This window comes from Heptranchias perlo, chromosome 7 (assembly GCF_035084215.1).
Source record: "Heptranchias perlo isolate sHepPer1 chromosome 7, sHepPer1.hap1, whole genome shotgun sequence".
Lineage (NCBI taxonomy): Eukaryota > Metazoa > Chordata > Chondrichthyes > Hexanchiformes > Hexanchidae > Heptranchias > Heptranchias perlo.
The window spans coordinates 4469989-4495891 of record NC_090331.1 but is presented as its reverse complement, the minus strand read 5'-3'; the positions used below and the strand labels follow the sequence as shown (position 1 = coordinate 4495891).

General features: G+C 51.6%; 1 long non-coding RNA gene across 2 annotated transcripts in view; it reads left to right on the top strand.

Moving 5' to 3' along the window:
- The first annotated feature begins 13229 nt into the window (after positions 1–13229).
- The window catches only part of LOC137323468 (uncharacterized), a 33149-nt gene continuing 20475 nt past the window's right edge, over positions 13230–25903 (top strand). Inside the window, exons 1-2 of one of the 2 annotated variants that reach the window (XR_010963374.1) lie at positions 13230–13271; positions 24280–24500. This is a non-coding gene — a long non-coding RNA (uncharacterized lncRNA). Of the gene's footprint in view, positions 13272–24107; positions 24173–24279; positions 24501–25903 lie in introns of those variants that run through there. The other variant, XR_010963375.1, reaches the window with a different exon arrangement.

Below are 25903 nucleotides of genomic sequence, written 5' to 3'. Positions count from 1 at the left end.
TTGCAGATGACACAAAGCTGGGGTGGAATGTGAGCCGTGAGGAGGATGCAAAGAGGCTCCAATGTGATTTAGACAAGTTGGGTGAGTGGGCAAGAACATGGCAGATGCAGTATAACGTGGATAATTGTGAGGTTATCCACTTTGGTTGTAAAAGCAGAAAGGCAGATTATTATCTGAATGGTGATAGATTGGGAAAAGGGGAGGTGCAACGAGACCTGGGTGTCCTTGTACACCAGTCGCTGAAAGCGAGCATTCAGGTGCAGCAAGCAGTTAGGAAGGCGAATGGTATGTTGGCCTTCATTGCAAGAGGATTTGAGTACAGGAGCAGGGATGTCTTACTGCAGTTATACAGGGCCTTGGTGAGACCACATCTGGAGTATTATGTGCAGTTTTGGTCTCCTTATCTGAGGAAGGATGTCCTTGCCATGGAGGGAGTGCAACGAAGGTTTACCAGACTGATTCCTGGGATGGCAGGACTGACGTATGAGGAGAGATTGGGTGAACTAGGCCTATATTCACTAGAGTTTAGAAGAATGAGAGGTGATCTCATCGAAACATATAAAATTCTAACAGGACGAGACAGACTAGGTGCAGGGAGGATGTTCCCGATGGCTGGGGAGTCCAGAACCAGGGGTCACAGTCTCAGGATACGGGGTACGCTATTTAGAACTGAGATGAGGATAAATTTTTTCACTCAGAGGGTGGTGAACCTGTGGAATTCTCTACCACAGAAGGCAGTGGAGGCTTAGTCATTAGATGTATTCAAGAAGGAGATAGATATATTTCCTAATGCTAAAGGGATCAAGGGATATGGGGAAAAAGTGAGAGCAGGGTACTGAGTTAGATGATCAGCCATGGTCATTTTGAATGGCAGAGCAGGCCCGAAGGGCCGAATGGCCTACTCTTGCTCCTGTTTTCTATGTTTCTATGTTTCTATCCTTTCTCTCCAGTACTGCAATATTCTCCTTAATCAATACTGCCACCCATCCCTCCTTTCTTTCCTTCCCTATCTTTCCTGAACACCTTGTATCCAGGAATATTTAGTACCCAATCCTGCCCTTTTTTGAGCCAGGTCTCCGTTATCGCCACATCGTATTCCCATGTGGCTATCTGCGCCTGTAGCTCACCAACCTTGTTTACCACGCTTTGTGCGTTTACACACATGCACTGCAAACCAGTCTCAGACTTTCTTGCACTCTCTCTTAGTCTGATCCCACCTAATACTGTGCTATTACTTGCTCTAGTGCTATCTTTCTCTCCTAATCCTTTGTGCACCTTTTTTCTCCTTTCCAATGCTACATCCTGTTGTCCATCCCCCCCCCCCCCCCCGCCAAATTAGTTTAACCCCTCCCCCCACAGCACTACCGAACCTCCCTGTAAGGACATTGGTCCCGGCCCTGTTGAGGTGCAACCCGTCCGGCCTGTACAGGTCCCACCTCCCCCAGGACTGGTCCCAATGCCCCAGGAATCGAAAGCCCTCACTCCTGCACCATCTCTCCAGCCACGCATTCATCTGCTCTATCTTCCTATTTCTAGCGCGTGGCACCGGGTGTAATCCGGAGATTACTACCTTTGAGGTCCTGCTTATTAATCTCTTTCCTAACTCCTCAAAATCTGCCTGCAGGACCTCATCCCTCTTTCTACCTATGTCATTGGTACCGATATGGACCACGACCTCCAGCTGTTCACCGTCCCCCTCCAGAATGATCTTCAGCCGCTCTGTGACATCCTTGACCCTGGCACCAGGGTGGCAACATACCATCCTGGAATCACGTCTGCGGCCGTAGAAATGCCTGTCTGTTCCCCTAACGATAGAATCCCCTATCACTCTCGCTCTCCTGACCTTTCTCCTCCCCTCCTGTACAGCTGAGCCACCCATGGTGCTGTGGACTTGGCTCTGGCTGCACTCCCCAGAGGAACCCTCTCCCTCACCACTGGTTAGAGAGTGAGATTCCCTCAGGGGACTCCTGCACTACCTGCCTGGTCCTCCTTGTCCGTCTAGCTGTCACCCAGTCCCTCTCTCCCTGAACTCTCTTAAGCTGTGAGGTGACCACCTCCTGAAACAGACTTCAAGGGTTAAGTTACGAGGAGAGATTACACAAATTGGGGTTGTATTCTCTGGAGTTCGAAGGTTAAGGGGTGATCTGATCGAAGTTTATAAGATATTAAGGGGAACTGATAGGGTGGATAGAGAGAAACTATTTCCGCTGGTTGGGGATTTTAGGAGTAGGGGGCACAGTCTAAAAATTAGAGCCAGACCTTTCAGGAGCGAGATTAGAAAACATTTCTACACACAAAGGGTTGTAGAAGTTTGGAACTCTCTTCCGCAAACGGCAATTGATACTAGCTCAATTGCTAAATTTAAATCTGAGATAGATAGCTTTTTGGCAATCAAAGGTATTAAGGGATATGGGCCAAAGGCAGGTATATGGAGTTAGATCACAGATCAGCCATGATCTTATCAAATGGCACAGCAGGCACGAGGGGCTGAATGGCCTACTCCTGTTCCTATGTTCTCAGCCTCACAGATGTACTGCAGTGACGCCAGCTGCTGCTCAAGCTCCAAACCCAGAGCTCGAGCTCCTCGGGCTGACGACACTTCCTGCATCTGTGGTTGTCGAGGACACGGGAAGCGTCCTGTAATTCCCACGTGCCACAGGCCGTGCATTCGACGGGTCTGAGCTGCCCTGCCATGCAAATAAATTAAACCGTAAAAAAAACTCACCAGCCACCAACCAATCAGCTCCTTCCCCTGTTTATTTGCAGTTTTATTAGTCCAGTTAATAAACTAAGATATACACATTTACACTATTTGTCCAATGAATATATATATATCCATCTATCGAACAGTGTACGATTTGTGGAGACAGGTCTCTGAGCAGCTGTATCACTGACTCGCACTGATATCCGCAGTACAATGCTCCCGTCCAACCTAACTAACTCCCGCCCTTGCTGCAAAGTGATTGGTAGCGGACGTCTCCACCAGGGAGCGCTGGTTTGGTGCGCGGACGGAACGATTACGTGCGCCGTTCACAACAAACTGCTGCGCAGCCGGGCGTGCGTGCAGCCCAGAGGGAACAAGGCTGTGCGCAGTTCTGGTCTCCGTATTATAAAAAGGATGTAGAGTCACTGGAGAAGGTGCAAAAAAAGATTCACCAGGATGATACCAGAACTGGGAGGATATACTTATCAGGAAAGGCTGAACAGGCTGGGGATCTTTTCTCTCGAAAAGAGAAGACTGAGAGGTAACCTGATTACGATTATGAAAGGGTTTGATAGGGTAGCAGCAGAGAAAATAGGAACAGGAGGAGGCCATTCAGCCCCTCGAGCCTGTTCATGGTTGATCTGTATCCTAACTCCATTTACCCGCCTTGGCTCCATATCCCTTAATACCCTTGTCTAGCAAAAATCTATCATTCTCAGATTTTAAATTATTAATTGAGCATCTAGTGCTTTTTGTGGGAGGGAGTTCCACACTTCTACCACCCTCTGTGTGAAGAAGTGTTTCCTAACTTCTCTCCTGAATGGCCTGACTCTGATTTTAAGGTTATGTCCCCTTGTCCGAGACTCCCCCACCAGCGGAAAAAGTTTCTCTCCATCTACCCAATCAATTCCTTTCAAAATCCTAAAAACCTCAATCAGATCACCCCTTAACTTTCTACACTCCAGGGAACACGAGCCTAGTTTATATAATCTCTCCTCATAATCTAACCTCGGAGGCCTGCTAACATTCTGGTGAATCTGCGCTGCACTCCCTCCGAGGGCAATATACATGTCCAAAACTAGCGGTCATAAATATCAGATAGTCACTAATAAATATAAAATAGTCACTAATAAATCCAATAAGGAATTCAGGAGAAACTTCTTTACCCAGAGAGTGCTGAGAATGTGGAACTCGCTCCCACAAGGAGTGGTTGAGGCGAATAACAGAGATGCATTTAAAGGGGAAAGCACATGAGGGAGAAAGGAATAAGAAGGATATGTCAGGGTGAGATGAGGCTCGTGTGGAGCATTAACACCAGCATGGACCTGTTGGGCCGAATGGTCTGTTTCTGTGCTGTGGACTCGCTGTAATTCTACATAATTATATTCCTGTTGATGTGGGGGTTTTTTTTTTCAGCGCTCTGTGCGAGTTTCGCCGCCAGAGAGCAGGCTGGCGGGTCTCAGCGCCAGGAATGTGCAGGCGGAGCGCAGCCAGGACTCGGGGGAAGAGAGGAGCAGGAGGAGCCCGGGACTGAACGGCCAGGACTCGGGGGGAGAGAGGAGCAGGAGGAGCCCGGGACTGAACGGCCAGGACTCGGGGGGAGAGAGGAGCAGGAGCAGTATTCGGGTAAGTCCGAGCGCTTCAAACTTCCCAACCTGCTTGGAAGTTCGGGGAAGTTTTGTTGGTGGAAGTTTGCGATCGCCTCTGATGGCAGAGTTTGGGGGGGGGGGGAACTCAACACGTTTGTTTCACTCAAACTCGGTCAGTTTCGCGGAGTTTCAAAGAGAGAGAGAGAGAGAGGAAAGAAGCCCCGATTCTGTAGAAAGAGGCGGAAAGTTTGCTGAGTGAAAGGTCACCGAGAGGATTGGAAACTTTGACAAAACTTATAAAAATCTAAACTCAGGAATGAGATCCCCACAGTGCTGATGGGAGTCTCCACATTCCAGCTTAATATTGCGGATGTGATGTGACTGTTTCTATTTTTTTTTATCTTGGATGCTCCTCACCTTTTCCTCCTCCCTCCTCTCCTTCCTCTCCTCCCTCCTCTCCTTTTCCTCCTCCCTCCTCTCCTTTTCCTCCTCCCTCCTCTCCTTCTCCTCCTCCCTCCTCTCCTTTTCCTCCTCCCTCCTCTCCTTCTCCTCCTCCCTCCTCTCCTTCCTTCCCTCCCTCCTTCCTTCCCGCAGTCACTCTTTTTCAACGTTAAGATGAACATTTCTCTGTCCTGATCACAAATTTAATTCTTTAGAGCAGATCCCTTCCTGTGTGCCTCAGTGCTGTTGGGTTGGTGATCTGATCTTGTGCCTCGGACCAAAATAGAACCGCCTCAGTTCTTGGAATACCAGGGACATATGCCCAGGGGGTGGGGTTTATTTATCTCCCTTTGGAGGGGCAGTGGGGGGTTATTTCACTAGGGTGGGGGTGCTCGTGTAAAGGTTGAGTTAGGGGTTCCGACGTTTTTACTTGCGTCGCATGTATGAATTGAATTTTATCTTCCCCTTCACCCATCTCTCAGCCGCAGCTGATGGTTGTGAGGCATCTTTAACCATTTCAGTACTGACATGGCTTACAGGTGCCGTCAGCACTGAAGGGGTAACAAACTTGCATTTATATAGCGCCTTTCATGACCTCAGGATGTCCCAAAGAGCTTTTACAGACAATGAAGCACTTTTGAGGTGTAGTCTCTGTTGCAATGTAGGAAATGCGGCAGCCAATTGGCGCACAGCAAGATCCCACAAACAGCAACGTGATCTGTTTTTTAGTGATGTTGGTTGAGGGATTAATATTGGCTCAGGACGCCGGGGAGAAATCCCCTGCTCTTCTTTGAATAGTGGCCGTGGGATCTTTTACGTCCACCTGAGAGGGCAGGCGGGGTCTCGGTTTAACATCTCCTCCGAAAGTTAAAGGCCTTATCCGGACCTAGGAAAGATGGATCAGTGTATTTTCTAAACAGCGAGAAGCTAGGAACTGTGGAGGAGCAGAGAGATTTAGGGGTCCAGGTACAGAAATCACTAAAAGCTTGTAGATAGATTTAAAAAATAATTAAAAAGGCTAATGGAATGTTGGTCTTTATCTCATGAGGGCTGGACTACAAAGGGGAGGAAGTGATGTTCCAGTTGTACAGAGCTCTGGTCAGACCCCATCTGGAGACTGGGTTCAGTTCTGGGCACCGCACCTCAGGAAGGATATATTGGCCTTGGAGGGGGTGCAGCGCGGATTCACCAGAATGATACCGGGGCTAAAAGGGTTAAATTACGAGGACAGGTTGCATAGACTAGGCTTGTATTCCCTCGAGTACAGGAGATTAAGGGGTGATCTTGTTGAAGTGTTTAAGATGATTAAAGGATTTGATAGGGTAGATAGAGAGAGACTATTTCCTCTGGTGGGGGGAGTCCAGAACAAGGGGGCAGAACCTTAAAATTAGAGCCAGGCCGTTCAGGGGTGATGTCAGGAAGCACTTCTTCACACAAAGGGGAGTGGGAATCTGGAACTCTCTCCCCCAAAAAGCTGTTGAGGCCGGGGGTCAATTGGAAATTTCAAAACTGAGATTGATGGATTTTTTTGTTGGGTGAGGGTATTAAGGGTTCAGGAACCAAGGAGGGTAGATGGAGTTAAGATACAGATCATCCATGATCTAATTGAATGCTAGAACAGGCTTGAGGGGCTGAATGTCCTCCTCCTGTTCCTATGTTCCTAATACCGAAGGGGTTGCAGGTGAGCCAGTGCTGAAGGGGTTGCAGGTGAGCCAGTGCTGAAGGGGATGCAGGTGAGCCAGTGCCGAAGGGGTTGCAGGTGAGCCAGTGCCGAAGGGGTTGCAGGTGAGCCAGTGCCGAAGGGGTTGCAGGTGAGCCAGTGCCGAAGGGGTTGCAGGTGAGCCAGTGCCGAAGGGGTTGCAGGTGAGCCAGTGCCGAAGGGGTTGCAGGTGAGCCAGTGCCGAAGGGGTTGCAGGTGAGCCAGTGCCGAAGGGGTTGCAGGTGAGCCAGTGCCGAAGGGGTTGCAGGTGAGCCAGTGCCGAAGGGGTTGCAGGTGAGCCAGTGCCGAAGGGGTTGCAGGTGAGCCAGTGCTGAAGGGGTTGCAGGTGAGCCAGTGCTGAAGGGGATGCAGGTGTAGGCAGTGCTGAAGGGGTTGTAGGTGAGCCAGTGCTGAAGGGGTTGCAGGTGAGCCAGTGCTGAAGGGGATACAGGTGAGCCAGTGCTGAAGGGGTTGCAGGTGAGCCAGTGCTGAAGGGGTTGCAGGTGAGCCAGTGCTGAAGGGGTTGCAGGTGAGCCAGTGCTGAAGGGGATGCAGGTGAGCCAGTGCTGAAGGGGATGCAGGTGAGCCAGTGCTGAAGGGGATACAGGTGAGCCAGTGCTGAAGGGGTTGCAGGTGAGCCAGTGCCGAAGGGGTTGCAGGTGAGCCAGTGCCGAAGGGGTTGCAGGTGTAGGCAGTGCTGAAGGGGATGCAGGTGTAGGCAGTGCTGAAGGGGATGCAGGTGAGCCAGTGCTGAAGGGGTTGCAGGTGAGCCAGTGCTGAAGGGGATGCAGGTGAGCCAGTGCCGAAGGGGTTGCAGGTGTAGGCAGTGCTGAAGGGGATGCAGGTGTAGGCAGTGCTGAAGGGGTTGCAGGTGAGCCAGTGCTGAAGGGGTTGCAGGTGAGCCAGTGCTGAAGGGGATGCAGGTGAGCCAGTGCCGAAGGGGTTGCAGGTGTAGGCAGTGCTGAAGGGGATGCAGGTGTAGGCAGTGCTGAAGGGGTTGCAGGTGAGCCAGTGCTGAAGGGGTTGCAGGTGAGCCAGTGCCGAAGGGGATGCAGGTGAGCCAGTGCCGAAGGGGATGCAGGTGAGCCAGTGCCGAAGGGGATGCAGGTGTAGGCAGTGCCGAAGGGGATGCAGGTGTAGGCAGTGCTGAAGGGGATGCAGGTGAGCCAGTGCTGAAGGGGATGCAGGTGAGCCAGTGCCGAAGGGGTTGCAGGTGTAGGCAGTGCTGAAGGGGATGCAGGTGAGCCAGTGCTGAAGGGGATGCAGGTGAGCCAGTGCTGAAGGGGATGCAGGTGTAGGCAGTGCTGAAGGGGATGCAGGTGAGCCAGTGCTGAAGGGGATGCAGGTGAGCCAGTGCCGAAGGGGTTGCAGGTGTAGGCAGTGCTGAAGGGGATGCAGGTGAGCCAGTGCTGAAGGGGATGCAGGTGAGCCAGTGCTGAAGGGGTTACAGGTGAGCCAGTGCTGAAGGGGATACAGGTGAGCCAGTGTTTAGACACGATGCTCCGGCCATCATGGTGTGGGACAGGCTTGATTGACCAGCTGGCCTTTTTCTGCCCGTCAATGTCGTATGTTCATATTACGGTTAAAAGTTGGTCATATTTAGTATCGTGCAACGGAAAGTAGGTGCCCCCAAACCCGACGCGGTCACCTGCAGCACTGCAGGAATGTCAGTCAAACGCGGTTATCGTTCATACCCCCAATATCACAGCAACCAAAAAAACTTAGGTCTTTAACGTAAGGAAATAGAGAGAGAAACGGGCCTGAGCTGCAGAGGGAGAGGGTGGGCGGGTGGATGAGGAAATTTTTAAAGGTGGAACGAGGGTGGGGAGCGGTTGAGAGTTGTTTTGATGCCGTTGCATGTTTGGCTGCCAATGATGGAGCGAAGGGCGAGGGTCACAGGGCACACACGGGGCTGGTTAGAGCGGGGGAGTCGGCAGCAGTAAAGTGCTTTAAATGTAATGCTTCAGAGGGGGTGAAGAGGGAGGCAGTGTAGGTCAGTGAGGCCGTGGGTAGGTGAAGGGGACGGTGAGGGGAGCAGCGGGGGACAGGATGCGGGCGAGGGGGAGCAGCGGGGGACAGGATGCGGGCGAGGGGGAGCAGCGGGGGACAGGATGCGGGCGAGGGGGAGCAGCGGGGGACAGGATGCGGGCGAGGGGGAGCAGCGGGGGACAGGATGCGGGCGAGGGGGAGCAGCGGGGGACAGGATGCGGGCGAGGGGGAGCAGCGGGGGACAGGATGCGGGCGAGGGGGAGCAGCGGGGGACAGGATGCGGGCGAGGGGGAGCAGCGGGGGACAGGATGCGGGCGAGGGGGAGCAGCGAGGGACAGGATGTGGGGGCAGCGGGGGACAGGATGCGGGCGAGGGGGAGCAGCGAGGGACAGGATGCGGGCGGGGGGGCAGCGGGGGACAGGATGCGGGCAGGGGGGCGGCGGGGGGGGGCAGCGGGGGACAGGATGCGGGCGGGGGGGCAGCGGGGTACAGGATGCGGGCGGGGGGGCAGCGGGGGACAGGATGCGGGCGGGGGGTGCAGCGGGGTACAGGATGCGGGCGGGGGTGCAGCGGGGGACAGGATGCGGGCGGGGGGGCAGCGGGGGACAGGATGCGGGCGAGGGGGAGCAGCGACGGACAGGATGCGGGCGAGGGGGAGCAGCGACGGACGGGATGCGGGCGAGGGGGAGCAGCGACGGACGGGATGCGGGCGAGGGGGAGCAGCGACGGACGGGATGCGGGCGAGGGGGAGCAGCGAGGGACGGGATGCGGGCGAGGGGGAGCAGCGAGGGACGGGATGCGGGCGAGGGGGACGGGATGCGGGCGAGGGGGACGGGATGCGGGCGAGGGGGACGGGATGCGGGCGAGGGGGACGGGATGCGGGCGAGGGGGACGGGATGCGGGCGAGGGGGCAGGATGCGGGCGAGGGGGCAGCGGGTGACAGGATGCGGGCGAGGGGGAGCAGCGAGGGACAGGATGTGGGGGCAGCGGGGGACAGGATGCGGGCGAGGGGGAGCAGCGAGGGACAGGATGCGGGCGGGGGGGCAGCGGGGGACAGGATGCGGGCAGGGGGGCGGCGGGGGGGGGCAGCGGGGGACAGGATGCGGGCCGGGGGGCAGCGGGGTACAGGATGCGGGCGGGGGGGCAGCGGGGGACAGGATGCGGGCGGGGGGGCAGCGGGGGACAGGATGCGGGCGGGGGTGCAGCGGGGAACAGGATGCTTGCGGGGGGGCAGCGGGGGACAGGATGCGGGCAGGGGGGCGGCGGGGGGGGGCAGCGGGGGACAGGATGCGGGCCGGGGGGCAGCGGGGTACAGGATGCGGGCGGGGGGGCAGCGGGGGACAGGATGCGGGCGGGGGGGCAGCGGGGGACAGGATGCGGGCGGGGGTGCAGCGGGGTACAGGATGCGGGCGGGGGGGCAGCGGGGGACAGGATGCGGGCGGGGGGGCAGCGGGGGACAGGATGCGGGCGAGGGGGAGCAGCGACGGACGGGATGCGGGCGAGGGGGAGCAGCGACGGACGGGATGCGGGCGAGGGGGAGCAGCGACGGACGGGATGCGGGCGAGGGGGAGCAGCGACGGACGGGATGCGGGCGAGGGGGAGCAGCGACGGACGGGATGCGGGCGAGGGGGAGCAGCGAGGGACGGGATGCGGGCGAGGGGGACGGGATGCGGGCGAGGGGGACGGGATGCGGGCGAGGGGGACGGGATGCGGGCGAGGGGGACGGGATGCGGGCGAGGGGGACGGGATGCGGGCGAGGGGGACGGGATGCGGGCGAGGGGGACGGGATGCGGGCGAGGGGGACGGGATGCGGGCGAGGAGGACGGGATGCGGGCGAGGGGGAGCAGCGAGGGACAGGATGCGGGCGAGGGGGAGCAGCGGGGGACGGGATGCGGGCGAGGGGGACGGGATGCGGGCGAGGGGGACGGGATGCGGGCGAGGGGGACGGGATGCGGGCGAGGGGGACGGGATGCGGGCGAGGGGGACGGGATGCGGGCGAGGGGGACGGGATGCGGGCGAGGGGGACGGGATGCGGGCTAGGGGGACGGGATGCGGGCGAGGGGGACGGGATGCGGGCGAGGGGGACGGGATGCGGGCGAGGGGGACGGGATGCGGGCGAGGGGGACGGGATGCGGGCGAGGGGGACGGGATGCGGGCGAGGGGGACGGGATGCGGGCGAGGGGGACAGGATGCGGGGACGGGATGCGGGCGAGGGGGACGGGATGCGGGCGAGGGGGACGGAATGCGGGCGAGGGGGACAGGATGCGGGCGAGGGGGACAGGATGCGGGCGAGGGGGAGCAGCGAGGGACAGAATGCCGGTGTTTGAGGTTTGGGCCAGTGAGTGAGTGGAGGATGGGAAGTATTGGAATAATTGGATGGAGGAGCAGGAAAGGGTGGATAAGGACATGGGCTGAGGTAGGGGGTGGAGGGATGGTCGCGTTGTTGAGGGGAGCGGGGAGGGGATTAGCGGGCTTTGAAGATGGAATCAGTGGCCCGGGAGCAGAGTTCACGCACAGACCCGAAGACGTTTGCTTTGACCTTCTTTACGTTGAACTGGAGGCTCGGCTGTGACTTGATGTGGTCAGGTGGCTCGAAGTGATGGGGCGGTCGCACTGGGCGTCCGCAGCGTAACAGGTGGAAGCTGAGCCCATGTCTGCCGAGGGAAGCCAAGGACACATCGTTGAGGGAAGAGAAGCTTCCGGAGTTAACTCAGTCTGACCTACACCTGACTGCAGTCTCACACAACAACCACCAGCAAGACCGAGATCACAGATGCCAGTACAGTGAAGGGTATGGTGGTGTAGTGGTTCTGTTACTGGAGTAATAAACCAGATGAACGTGAGTTCAAATCCCACCGCGGACAGTTTGAAAATTTGAATTCAGTTTTAAATATCCGTAAATAAAAATCTGGTCTCAGTAAAAGTGACCATGAAGCTGTCGGATTGTCGTTAAAAACCCAACCGGTTTCACTAACGTCCTTTAGGGAAGGAAACCTGCCGTCCTTACCCGGTCTGGGCCTATACGTGACTCCAGTCCCACACCAGCGTGGTTGACTCTTTACTGCCCTCTGAAGTGGGCCCTCAGTTGTATCAAACCTTAGAAGAAGGCCAACCACCGCCATCACTCCGGACAAAGAGGGACAGGCAATAAATGCCGGCCTTGCCACCAGCAACGCCCAGGTCCCGAGAATGAATTTAAAACTTGAATAACACACAGTGTGACTTGTGGAGTTTGTGGTCAGTGCCCTCCGGCCCCCCACAACAGACCTCATGATGATCTTAAGATGGAATGGAAAGAGTTTTGTTAGTTGTGCTTTTGGCCTGAGCAGCAAGTGATCTGATGGGGGGTGGGGTTTGTTGCTAGGTGGGAACTAGCACTGGGAAACAGGATTGGGCTGGCGGCCTGTCTGGGCGCGGGGGATCGAGGGGTTTGAGGGAAGAAGTGTGGAGTGAGGAGAACTTTGCGCATTGTAGTAACTAACGTTTCTGAGACCCGTTTTTTTAATTCAGTTTTGCCCTTTCTCTTCTGACGACACGGGCTCATTCTGTGCTCCGATGCCAACTGCCTTCCAGGAACTCTCCCAAATTAAAATGGCACCTTTCAAAACCTCAGGACGTCCCAAAGCACTTTACAGCCACTTTTGACTGTAGTCACTGTTTTAATGTGGGAAACACGGCAGTCAATTTTCAGACAGCAAGATCCCACAAACAGCAATTGATTGGCACCTCATCCACCACCCTAAACATTCACTCCCTTCACCACCGGCGCACAGTGGCTGCAGTGTGTACCATCCACAGGATGCACTGCAGCAACTCGCCAAGGCTTCTTCAACAGCACCTCCCAAACCCGCGACCTCTACCACCTAGAAGGACAAGAGCAGCAGACACATGGGAACAACACCACCTGCACGTTCCCCTCCAAGTCACACACCATCCCGACTTGGAAATATATCGCCGTTCCTTCATCGTCGCTGGGTCAAAATCCTGGAACTCCCTTCCTAACAGCACTGTGGGAGAACCTTCACCACACGGACTGCAGCGGTTCAAGAAGGCGGCTCACCACCACCTTCTCAAGGGCAATTAGGGATGGGCAATAAATGCCGGCCTCGCCAGCGACGCCCACATCCCATGAATGAATTTTTTAAAAAAGCAATGTGAAACTGAGCAGATAATCTGTTCTGGTGATACTGGTTGAGGGATAAATATTGGTCAGGACACCGGGGAGAACTCCCCTGCTCTTCTTTGAAATAGCGGCCATGGGATTTTAACGTCCGCCTGAGAGGGCAGTCGGGCCTCGGTTTAACGCCTCATCTGAAAGATGGCACCTCCAACAGTGCACAACTCACACAGCACCGCCCCTCGGGCGGCGCGGCGCTCCCCCCAGGCCCCGCCCCTCGGGCGGCACGGCGCTCCCCCCAGGCCCCGCCCCTCGGGCGGCGCGGCGCTCCCCCCAGGCCCCGCCCCTCGGGCGGCGCGGCGCTCCCCCCAGGCCCCGCCCCTCGGGCGGCGCGGCGCTCCCCCCAGGCCCCGCCCCTCGGGCGGCACGGCGCTCCCCCAGGCCCCGCCCCTCGGGCGGCGCGGCGCTCCCCTCGGACGGCGCGGCGCTCCCCCAGTATTAGCCTGGATTAAGTCTCTGGAGCGGGACTTGAACCCGTGACTTTCTATCTGACGGTTACAGTTGCTACCTGCTGAGCCAAGGCTGATGAGTCAGCCCCACACTGGGCGTTGCTTTAGTTCATTTAGTCTGTAACTAGTTATCATTTGAGGAAAGTATTTTCAAGCTCACGCATTTCTATAACCTGCTGCTCGAGGTCAATCTCAGAAGAAAGAGAAAACCATTTTTATTTCTGTAAGTGGATTTACATTGTTGTGATTTTTTTTAAAAAATTGAGTAAATTATAACATTTGTTATTCGCACATGGAAGTAATTTCCAAATGTGCTCGAGCAGGAGGCTGGAAACTCCGGCCTTGCTCTCAATCTGTGAACTCTCCATAATTCAATTCAAATTCGGGGCGTGACAGAATCAGAGAATCTCACAGCACAGGAGGCCATTCAGCCCATCGTGCCCGTGCCGGCTCTTTGAAAGAGCTATCCAATTAGTCCCACTCCCCCTGCTCTTTCCCCAAAGCCCTGCTAATTCTTCCCCTTCAAGTATTTATCCAATTCCCTATTTTGAAAGTTATTATTGAATCTGCTTTCCACCACCCTTTCAGGCGGCGCATTCCAGATCGTAACAGCTCGCAATAACTGTAGCCTTTAACTACCCTCCTTCATTACAATCCATGAGCTGCATGGTTCCATCCCCCCTTCCCCACTCGACAGAACCTCAATGCTTACAGTCCCCACAGGTCGATTTCTGTATCCCAAGAACCTTCCCTTAGATTCAGATTTATTCTCCTCCCCCTCCCCAAAACCTTTTTTCCGACTTTAACCTGTCCTTTTGGGGTATTTCTCCCCCGCACCCACCCAGCGCTCCCTGAGTACGCCGATTGCCGACGTGTCAAACCGTGCCAGCATTGATCCTCTTACTGTCTTCTGGCTGTCCAAGGTATTCAGGCTTTGTGCAAAATTGACACCTTGGCAGCAGAGACACACACACACACACACACACACACACACAGGGAGAGAAACGGACATGGAGATACAGACCGGATGATTTTAAACCCCAAGAGCGGGTGGGAGTTGAAAATAGCCGTTTTTTCCGGTCGGAACTGCAAAACGTTCGGACTTTGCGTTCCCGGTGGGAAACCTGGACTTCTCCTCGTTGACATTAAACCCAGAAATAATGCCGGGTTGCGGTCGCGACCCAAAAAACCAACTATTTTCAACTCCCACCCACACCCAGCCCACCTGTTCTTGAGGTTTAAAATCACCCCCAGAGGGACAGAGAGATACACACTCGGGCACATATATAGGCTGAACCCACTAAAGGCAGGATAAGGGAGAGATGTTCCGCACGAGAGATTATTAGCAAAAATGAAAGCGCACGGAATTGGAGGTAACCTTGTGACACGGGTCAGTAATTGGTTGGGAGGTGGGAGAAAGAGAGTAGGGATAAAGGGAACGTTCTCTGGGATTGGTGGGGTGTGACAAGTGGCGTTCCCCAGGATCTGTTCTGGGGCCTCAGCTTTTAACCATATTTATCAATGACTTGGATGAAGGAACAGAGAGTGGCAGATCCAATTTTGCAGATGACACTGAGTTACGAGGTACAGCAAGTTGTGTAGATGGGAGCAGGAGGTTACAATGTGAGAGGCAGATGAGGTGAGGGAGCAAAACTGTCAGATGGAGTTCAATGTGGGGAAGTGTGAGGTCATCCACTTTAGATCCCAGAAAGACACATTGGAATATTTTCTTAATGGGGAGAGACCAGGAGCTGTGGAGGAGCAGAGGGATTTGGGTGTCCATATACACAAATCACTAAAAGCTAGTGCACAGGTCCAAAAAAGTAATCAAAAAGCCTAATGGAATGTTGGCCTTTATCTCAATGGGGGCTGAAATACAAAGGGGAGGAAGTGATACTTTAACTGCACCGAGCCTCGGTCAGACCCCGTCTGGCGTCCTATGTTGAGCACCGAACCTCAGGAAGGATATAGTGAGCTTGGAGTCTGTTCTTTTTCTCTCACCGCTCCAGACTCTCTGAGTCCAGAGTTTCTCCTCGCACAGGTTGCCGTTAAATGTGAGGTCGTTAAAAGCCGGTGATCACTCGGTGACCCGATGCCAGGTGATTTTTTTTTTTATTCGTTCATGGGATGTGGGCGTCGCTGGCGAGGCCGGCATTTATTGCCCATCCCTAATTGCCCTTGAGAAGGTGGTGGTGAGCCGCCGCCTTGAACTGCTGCAGTCCGTGTGGTGAAGGTTCTCCCACAGTGCTGTTAGGAAGGAAGTTCCAGGGATGCCAGGTGTAAATGTTGCAATTCTCGATCGGGTGAAATAATCAAATCGTGCTCCACAGTTTCCTGTCTTCCCCTGCGGCATCTCTCCCACCTGCTCTGGGCCAACCCACTAGGCCTCAGCCTGGGAAATCCCAGGTGTGTCTCACAGTGCCGTGTGTAAGTACACCGGCAAAATGGCAGGGCTTTGGTTAATTGGCATCCTGTGCAATGGGACTGAATGGGAAGGGGTTCAGTCCACTGGGATACTTCAAATGTAAAGGCAATGGAGCGGGAATTGGGAGAGGAAGTGGAATCAGCTTTCTTAGGGATAGAGAGAGAGCATGAACTCATTTCCAAGGAGTACAAAAAGATTTGAGTGGGACTAAGAGGTTTTGAAAGTTATTGTTGAATCTGCTTCCACTGCCCTTTCAGGCAGCGCATTCCAGATTGTAACAACTCGCTGCATAAAAAACATGTCTCCTCATCTCCCCTCTGGTTCTTTTGCCGATATCCTTAAATCTGTGTCCTCTGGTTACCGACCCTTCTGCCACTGGAAACAGTTTCTCCTTATTTACTCTATCAAAACCCTTCATGATTTTGAACACCTCTATCAAATCTCCCCTTAACCTCCTCTGCTCCAAGGAGAACAATCCCAGTTTCTCCAGTCTCTCCACATAACTGAAGTCCCTCATCCCTGGTACCATTCTAGTAAATCTCTTTTGCACCCTCTCTAAGGCCTTCACATCTTTCCTAAAGTGCGGTGCCCAGAATTGGACACAATACTCCAGCTGGGGCCTAACCAGTGTTTATAAAGGTTTAGCATAACTTCCTTGCTTTTGTACTCAATGCCTCTATTTATAAAGCCTAGGATCCCATTTGTTTTTTTTACAGCCTTCTCAACTTGTCCTGCCACCTTCAAAGATTTGTGTACGTACACCCCCAGGTCTCTCTGTTCCTGCACCCCCTTTAAAATTGTACTATTTATTTTATATTTCCTCTCCTCATTCTCCCCACTAAAATGCATCACTTCACACTTCTCTGCTTTAAATTTCATCTGCCATGTGTCTGCCCATTTCACCAGTCTGTCTCTGTCCTCCTGAAGTCTGTTACTATTCTCCACATTGTTTACTACATTTGAGTTTCGTGCCATCTACAAACAAACTGTGGAGGAGCAGAGAGATATAGGAGCCGAAGTACAGAAATCACTAAAAGCCAGTGGACAAGTTAAAAATAATTATTAAAAAGGCAAATGGAATGTTGGCCTTTATCTCAAGAGGGCTGGAATACAAATGGGTGGAAGTTATATTACAGCTGTACAGAGCTCTGGTTAGACCCCCACCTAGAGAACTGCGTTCAGTTCTGGGCACCGCACCTCAGGAAGGATATATTGGCCTTGGAGGGGGTGCAACGCAGATTCACCAGAATGATACTGGGGCTAAAAGGGTTAAATTATGAGGACAGGTTACATGGACTGTAGCAGATTAAGGGGTGATCTAATCGAGGTGTTGAAGATGATTAAAGGATTTGATAGGGTCGATAGACAGAAACTATTTCCTCTGGTGGGGGGAGTCCAGAACAAGGGGGCATAACCTTAAAATTAGAGCTCGGTCATTCAGGGGTGATGTCAGGAAGCACTTCTTCACACAAAGGGGAGTGGAAATCTGGAACTCTCTCCCCCAAAAGCTGTTGAGGCTGGGGGTCAATTGAAAATTTCAAAACTGAGATTGATGGAATTTTGTTAGGTAAGGATATTAAGGATTAAGGGACCAAGGCAGGTAAATGGAGTTAAGATACAGATCAGCCATGATCTAATTGAATGGCGGAACAGGCTCGAGGGGCTAAATGGCCTACTGCTGTTCCGATTTGAAATTATACCCTGTATATCTAAGTCCAGGTCATTAATAAATAATCAAAAAGAGCAGTGGTCCTAATACTGACCCCTGGGAGACACCACTGTAAACTTCCCTCCAGTCTGAAAAACAACTGTTCACCACTACTCTGTGAATTTGAATTCAGTTTAAAAAATCTGCAAATAAAAATCTGGTCTCAGTAAAAGTGACCATGAAGCTGTCGGATTGTCGTAAAATCCCAACTGGTTCACTAATGTCCTTTTAGGGAAGGAAACCTGCCGTCCTTACCCGGTCTGGATCTATATGTGACTCCTGTCCCACACCAATGTGGTTGACTCTTAACTGCCCCCTGAAGTGTCCTAGTAAGCCACTCCACTTTCACAACTGTGGGTTGTGAGATATCTTCAGCCCACCGCCACCAACATCTCAGGGCAACTAGGGATGATGGGCAGCTAGGCCCACATCTCAAGAATTATTTTTTTTAAAAATTATTTAGATGCATGGTGTATTGGAGAGAGGAAAGAGACAGATGTGTTGCAGGTGAGTTTGAATTTGTATTCAAGCCTTAAAATAATTTAAATGCATTGGAAGTTAAAATTACACAAAATATCTGCTCCGGGGCTCTGAGAGTCCATTATTTGAGGGGGTTTGTTTGGTATCAACATTTGAAATGATACTTTCTGAGCTCTGTACAGTGTTGGTGTGATTTATAGGCATGCCTCTGACATTAAATATCTGACATTAAGACCTTTTATTGCTTCGTCTGGTTTGAAAGTTGACTGGGAGGGAATTCCAGAGCTTTGGGCCTAGATGGCTGAAGGCACGGCCGCCAATGGCGGGGTGAAGGGAGTCGGGGATGCGCAAGAGGCCAGAATTGGAGGAGCGCAGAGATCTCGGAGGGTTGTAGGGCTGGAGGAGGTTACAGAGCTAGGGAGGGATTTGAACACAAGGGTCCAGATTTTGCTGGAGGGGGGGGCATCTCGCTGAGTGCCCCATTAGTTATTCTTACAATTGCACATTCAGGCTTTAACATTTTTTGCTCACAAAGTTGCTGGAAGTACGAGGTCATCGGGGCATCTGGAACCTTAGTGAACAACAGGACCAACAATCTGTCTCCTTAATGAGATTTATGGATTGAGAAATAAACAGAAGGCCTGAGAAGGAAAGTGAATTAGAGTCAAATCAGGTACAGAAAGAGAAATAAAGAAAGATTGGATTAAGAGAGAGAGAGAAGAGAGAGAGAGAAGAGACAGAAAGGAAAAGTAAGGGAAAAAAAATTAGAAATGTAAAATTTGACATTTTTAAAACCTCTGAAAACAATTCACAATCTGAAGGAGTGAGACTCCACACTATTAACTGTTCCCTGTCTGGGCCAGAGATGCTGATTGACAATTATTAACAATTATCATGTCATTAAAAGGGTACTTACACAATTAATGACCAGATTTAACTTTCTGTGGCGAGTTTAATGGGCAATTAATGTGCAAATGCATCAACTTCGTGAAACTCACGGGGAGGTTGAGGGCGAGATGCTGTTTTCGCGAGGCTAACGGCAGAGCAGCGCAAATGGTCCAGGAACTGGTGGTGATTCGCAATTCACGGGGTGCCTCTCCCTCGATCCACAAGTTGCTGGCCGATTTGCGGATCAGTAACGGCAGCAAATTCCGGCCCAAGGAATTGGTGGACTGGGAGCCAATGTAGGTCAGAGAGCACAGGGGTGATGGGTGAACAGGACTTGCTGCGTGTTAGGATACGGTCTCTACTACTGGGGGGGTTTCTTCGCCTCATGCCTGGGCCTGTGTAGACTCGATAATAGAGATTGATTGCTACGATTAGTCAACAACTCCATCACACGACTACCAGGATGGTAGAAGGCGAACGAGATGGACCCTGGCCTTTTCTCGTCCAGCAATTGCTATGGTCAAACTATAAAGTGCTCTAGTCCAACTCTCGACCCCTGGGCCCAGTTCTAGTTACTGAGGGAGACCACAAGTATTGGAGGCAGTGCAGAGAAGAGCAACAGGGCTGATACCTGGGGTCAGGGGTCTGAGTGATGAGGAGAGACTTGGGCTTAGTCATGAAGGTACAGCAGGCAATTAGGAAAGCAAATGATATGTTAGCCTTTATTGCAAGGGGGTTGCAGTATTAGAGTAAGGAGGTCTTGCTGCAATTATACAGGGGTCTGTTGCGACTGTACCTGGAGTACTATGTACAGTTTTGGTCTCCGTACCTAAGGAAGGATATACTTGCCTTAGAGGCGGTGCAACGAAGGTTCACTAGATTGATTCCTGGGATGAGAGGGTTGTCCTATGAGGAGAGATTGAGTAGAATGGGCCTATACTGTCTGGAGTTTACAAGAATGAGAGGTGACCTCATTGAAACATATAAGATTCTAAGAGGGCTTGACAGGGTAGATGCTGAGAGGTTGTTTTCCCATGGCTGGAGAGTCTAGAACCGGGGGTCATAGTCTCAAGATAAGGGGTCGGCCATTTAGGACTGAGATGAGGAAAAATATCTTCACTCGGAGGGTTGTGAATCTTTGGAATTCTCTACCCCAGAGGGCTGTGGATGCTCAGTCATTGAGTATATTCAAGACTGAGACCGATAGATTTTTAGCCTCTAAGGGAATCAAGGGATATGGGGATGAGGCGGGAAAGTGGAGTTGAGCTCGAAGATCAGCCATGATCTGATTGAATGGGGAGCAGGTTCGAGGGGCTGTATGGCCTACTCCTGTTCCTATTTCTCATGATATGTTCTTATGGCATAGATTTAAGGTGATCGGCAAAAGAGCCAGTGGCTACATGAGGAAACATTTTTTTTATGCAGTGAGTTGTTATGATCTGGAATGTGCTGCCTGAAAGGGCGGTGGAAGCAGATTCAATAATAACTTTCAAAAGGGAATTGGATAAATATTTGAAGGGAAAAAAATTACAGGGCTATGGGGAAAGAGCAGGGAGAGTGGGACTAATTGGATAGCTCTTTCAAAGAGCTGGCACAGGCACGATGGGCCGAATGTCCTCCACCTGTGCTGCACCTACCTATGATATGATATGATATGAAAGGATGCAAGAGTCTGGTGGGAGTTGCCCACAGACCTTCCGACAGTAGTGATATAGTGGAGGGGAGGGGGGAAGTTGTATAAATCAGGGAAGCATGTAGCAGAAACAATGTGATTATAATGGGAAGTTTTAATTTTCACTTTGACTGGGAGAAGCAGAACAGCTCAAGTAGTAATCGCAATGAATTTCTAGAACGTTTTCGGGAAAGTTTTCTAGAACAACGTGTGTTAGAACCGACAAGGGAACAGGCCATACTGGATTTAGTGATGAGTAACGAGCCAGGATTAGTTAATAATCTGATGCTAAGGGAACATCTTGTGAATAGTGACCATAATATGAGTGAATTTGCTATTAGGTTTGAGGAAGAGAATTGACCGCAGTAAACCGGGCTGATCTGTTTACAAGTAAATCTGTAGACAAATAATGGGAAGTGTTCAAAAAAGTATTTGGTACAACACAAAACCAGTACAAACGCCTAAAAGACAAAAGTTCCACTTGTGTAGATAAGCAACAATGGTCAACAAATGAGGTAAGAGATAATATCAAATTAACAGAAAAGGCTTACATAAATACAAGGAAATCCAGTGGTCTGGGAGAGCCATAAAAAGCAACAATGGGGGTGCAAAGAAAGTAATAAGAGGTGCAAAAAGGAATATGAGATAAACCTGCATGGGGTATCGAAACAAACACCAAAAGCTTTTATCAATATATTAAGAGTAAAAGAGTGGTGAGAGAATGTGGGCCCATTAAAGACAGATGCAGGCGAGACTATAATGGATAATAAGGCAATGGCAGACTTGTTAAATTAATACTTGGTATCTGTTTCCACAGTGGAGGAAAAGGTCAAAACACCAGCGGTATAAGGGAACCTAAAAATAAGTCAAGGGGAGGGGGTGACAGTGGATGTATTATGTTTTTAAAAATAGGAATGGACACAGTAATGGAACTTTATACAGATAAATCTCCAGGATCTAATGGTTTCCACCCCAGAATATTAAAAGAAATGGGCGAGGAAATTGCAGATGTGTTAGTCATAATTTTCCAAGGCTCTCTAGATTCAGGAATTGTGCCTTAGATTTGGAAAATTGCAAATCTTACTCCATTATTTAAGAAGGGAGGGAAGGAGACTCTGGGTAACGTCAGACCTGTCAGTGAACATCAACTGTGGGGATATTACTGCCATCCATCATCAGAGACAGAGTGACTGAGGGCTTGGACCAGTATCAGCTGATTAAAGGGAGTCAGCATGGATTTGTGAAGACCATAAGAGATAGGAGCGGGAGTAGGTCATTCGGCCCCTCGAGCCTGCTCCGCCATTCAATGAGATCATGGCTGATCTGATTTTTACCCTCAACTCCACTTTCCCGCCTTTTCCCCATATCCTTTGACTCCATTGCTGATCAAAAATTTGTCTAACTCAGCCTTGAATGTATCCAGTGATTCAGCCTCCACAGCTTTTTGGGGTAAAGAATTCCAAAGATTCACGACCCTCTGGGAGAAGAAATTCCTCCTCATTTCCGTCTTAAACGGGCGACCCCTTATTCTGAGACTATGCCCCCTAGTTTTAGATTCCCCCATGAGGGGTAACATCCTCTCAGCATCTACCCTATTGAGTCCCCTCAGAATCTTGTATGTTTCAATAAGATCTCCTCTCATTCTTCTAAACTCCAATGAGTATAGACCCAACCTGTTCAATCTTTCCTCATAAGACAACCCTTCCATACTTGGAATCAACCTGGTGAACCCTCTCTGAACTGTCTCCAATGCAAGTATGTCCTTCCTCAAATAAGGGCACCAGAACTGTACACAGTAGGTCACTTCTGACAAATCTAATTGAATTTTTGGTGGTCACTCGCATGTGGACAGGGGCGTGTCCACGGATATTGTCTCTCTGGACTTCCAGAAAGCGTTTGATAAGGTTCCGCACAAGAGATTATTAGCAAAATGAAAGTGCACGGAATTGGAGGTAACCTTGTGACATGGGCCAGTAATTAGTTGGGAGGTGGGAGAAAGGGAGTAGGGATAAAGGGAAAATTATCTGATTGACGGGATCTGACAAGTGGTGTTCCCCAGGGATCTGTACAGAGGTCTCAGCTTTCCCCCATATATAGTACTGACTTGGATGAAGGAATAGTGTATATCCTAGATGACAATAAGTTAGGAAGCACAGTAAGTTATGCAGATGGGAGCAGGAAGTTACAAAGGGACATAAACAGATTAAGTGTGGGCAAAACTGTGGCAAATGGAGTTCAATGTGGGGGAGTGTGAGGTCATCCACTTTGGACCTGAGAAAGACAAATCGGAAAATTTTCTTTGGGGTGAGAAACTAGGAGCTGTGGAGGAGCAAAGGGATTTGGGTGTCCATGTACCCAATCACTAAAAGCTAGTGCACAGGTACAAAAAGTAATGAAAAAGCCTAATGGAATGTTGGCCTTTATCTCAAGGTGGGGGCTGGAATACAAAGGGGAGGAAGTGATGCCACAGTTGTACAGAGCTCTGGTCAGACCCCATCTGGAGACTGGGTTCAGTTCTGGGCACCGCACCTCAGGAAGGATATATTGGCCTTGGAGGGAGTACAACGCGGATTCACCTGAATGATACCAGGGATTAAAGGGTTAAGTTATGAGCCCAGGTGGCATAAACTTGGTTTGTAGTCCCTTGAGTTTAGAAAGTTGAGGGTTGATCTAATCGAGGTGTTTAAAATGATAAAGGGTTTCAATAGGGTAGATAGAGAGAAACTATTTCCTCTGCTGGGGGAATCCATAACAAGGGGGCATAGTCTTAAAATTAGAGCTAGGCTGTTCAGGGGTGATGTCAGGAAGCACTTCTTCACACAAAGGGGAGTGGAAATCTGGAACTCACTTCCCCAAAAGGCTGTGGATGCTGGAGGTCCATTGAAACTTTCAAAACTGAGATCGATAGAATTTGTTGGGTGAGGGTATCGAGGGATAGGGAGCAAAGGCGGGTAAATGGAGTTGAGGTGCAGATCAGCCATGATCTAATTGAATGGCAGAACAGGCTCAAGGGGCTGAGTGGCCTCCTCCGGTTCCTATATAACACAGCTCGAGGGGCTGAATGGCCCCTCCTGTTCCTATATAACACAGCTCAAGGGGCTGAATGGCCTCCTCCAGTTCCCCTCTAACACAGCTCAAGGGGCTGAGTGGCCTCCTCCTGTCCCTGTGTAACAGGCTCAAGGGCCTGTGGCCTACTTCTGTTCCTATGTAACACAGATCGAGGGGCTGAGTGGCCTTCTCCTGTTCCTGTGTAACACAGATCGAGGGGCTGAGTGGCCTCCTCCTGTTCTTATGAGCTGTCACAGATGGAAGGAGTCTCTGAGGCCCTGACAGTGACATGGTGACTGGGCAGGTGTTGCATCTCCTATGCTTCAAGGGAAGGTGCCAGGGGAAGGAGAGCTGGAGGGAGGCCTGGTGGGAGAGTGAACCAGGATATTACGCAGGGAATTGAGCCCTCTGGAAATGAAGGAGGGGAGGGAAGTTGTGTTTGGTGGCAAGACCATGTAGGTGGCAAAACCTGGCAAATGTGAAGCCTGGTGAGGGTGGAAGGTGAGGACAAGGGGGAGCTTGTCGCTTGTCATTGGAGGAAGGGGAGTGAGGCAGAGGCCTGGGAAATGGGGCAAACACGGTCGGGGATCCTATTGACCTCCTTTGAGTGGGACCCTTAACCGAGGAGCTCTGGTGTGGAAAGTGAAGTCATCAGAGCAACAGCGAAGGAGAAACTATGTGAGAGGGGTGGAATCTTCACAGGAAGTCGGGTGGGAAGAGGCAGACTGCAGGCAGGTTATTTTTATTCATTCTCAGGATGTGGGCGTCGCTGGCAAGGCCGGCATTTGTTGCCCATCCCTTAGTTGCCCAGAAGTAGTTTGATAACAACTGAGTGTCTTGCTCGGCCACTTCAGGCAGTTAAGAGTTGGTGTGGGACTGGAGTCACATATAGGCCCAGACCGGGTAAGGACGGCAGGTTTCCTTCCCTAAAGGGACATTAGTGAACCAGTTGGGTTTTTAACGACAATCCGACAGCTTCACTTTTACTGATCCCAGCTTTTTATTTCCAGATTGTTTATAAAAAAACGAATTTAAATTCTCAGACTGCCCGTGGTGGGAATTGAACTCGCATTGTATGGATTGCTGGTCCAGGATCCTGGATTATTAGTCCAGTAACCGAACCGCTGCATTACTTGCACATGGAGGTCGGTGGAAAGTCCGTCTGCAGTGATGAAGAGAGATAAAGAAGCCCAGTAAGGGAGGGGAAGAGATTGAGACGGACCGTGTAAAGGTGAGGGATGGGTGGGAATTGGAACCCCAGTCAGTGAAATTCTCCAGATCGGAGCGAGAGCAGGAAGCAGCATCGACGAGACTGTCCGTGTTACAGGCGCTTTGTAGATGGGGCTGAGTGGCCTCCTCCTGTTCCTTTGTTCCATTGTTCCTATGAACTGTCACAGATGCTTTATACGATGCATTTAAGGGGAAGCTCGATAAACACGCGAGGGAGAAAGGAACAGAAGGATATGCTGATGGGGTGAGATGAAGAGGGGAGGGAGGCTCGTGTGGAGCATAAACACTGGCATGGACCAGTTGGGCCGAATGGCCTGTTTCTTCGCTGTACGTTCTATGTAAATACAAGTTGTCGGGCTCTTTTTACTGACAGTTCCCCCCTGTGGCTGGGGAGTTTGTGACGATGCAGATTGTATGAGAGAGACTGGAAGGGACAGCCTCAAACACCTTCTGCTTATTTTGTACTTTAATACCAAGCATTTCCTCAAAACCCACCGGCTGATTCACTTTCTGATCCTCGGATGTGCTTTCTCTTCATGGTATTAGGGCTCCAGTGTTGTGTTTGCTCGCTATTCAGCAACGCCCCTCTCCTCCCCCCCCTCTCCTCCCCCCTCCCTCCTCTCCCCTGGGCACTGAACGTCAGCTGTATAGCAGCTCTGAGCCAGCCTGACATGCTCTGGCGCAGATATCTGGCTGACTGCTCGTTGGGCAAGAGGCTGCAAACCAGCAGCTGTTGGTTGATTTTGGTTTTTTTTAATGATACAGCACAGGAGGAGGCCATTCAGCCCATCGTGCCTGTGCCGGCTCTTTGAAAGAGCTATCCAATCAGTCCCACTCCCCCTGCTCTTTCCCCATGACCCTGAAAATTTTTCCCCTTTGAGTATTTATCCAATTCCCTTTTGAAAGTTATTATTGAATCTCCTTCCACCACCCTCTCAGGCAGCGTCTTCCCTCTCTGGCCAGTAACCGAGTCTCCATCTGTAGCTCGTTCACTCGCACACTTGGCACACACTCCCAGAAGCTTTTCTTACTTTTTGATCGGTGTTGAATTGAGTGGTTGCCAGGGACCAAATGTCAAATAATGAGCTGATGTCAGAGAGAGAGATTGTTCCGTGCAACCACAGGGCTCCTCCTCCTTCAAAATGAGCCTGTGACTCAGCAGCACATAATTAAGTGGGGTGTGTGTGTGTGCATCTATTGTCCTTTTTGTTTTTCTCTCTCTCGCTCTCTCTCTTGCGCTCTCTCGCTCTCTGTCGCTCTCTCTGTCGCTCTCTCTCTTGCTCTCTGTCGCTCTCTCTCTGTCGCTCTCTCTCTGTCGCTCTCTCTCTGTCGCTCTCTCTCTGTCGCTCTCTCTCTGTCGCTCGCTCTCTGTCGCTCGCTCTCTGTCGCTCGCTCTCTGTCGCT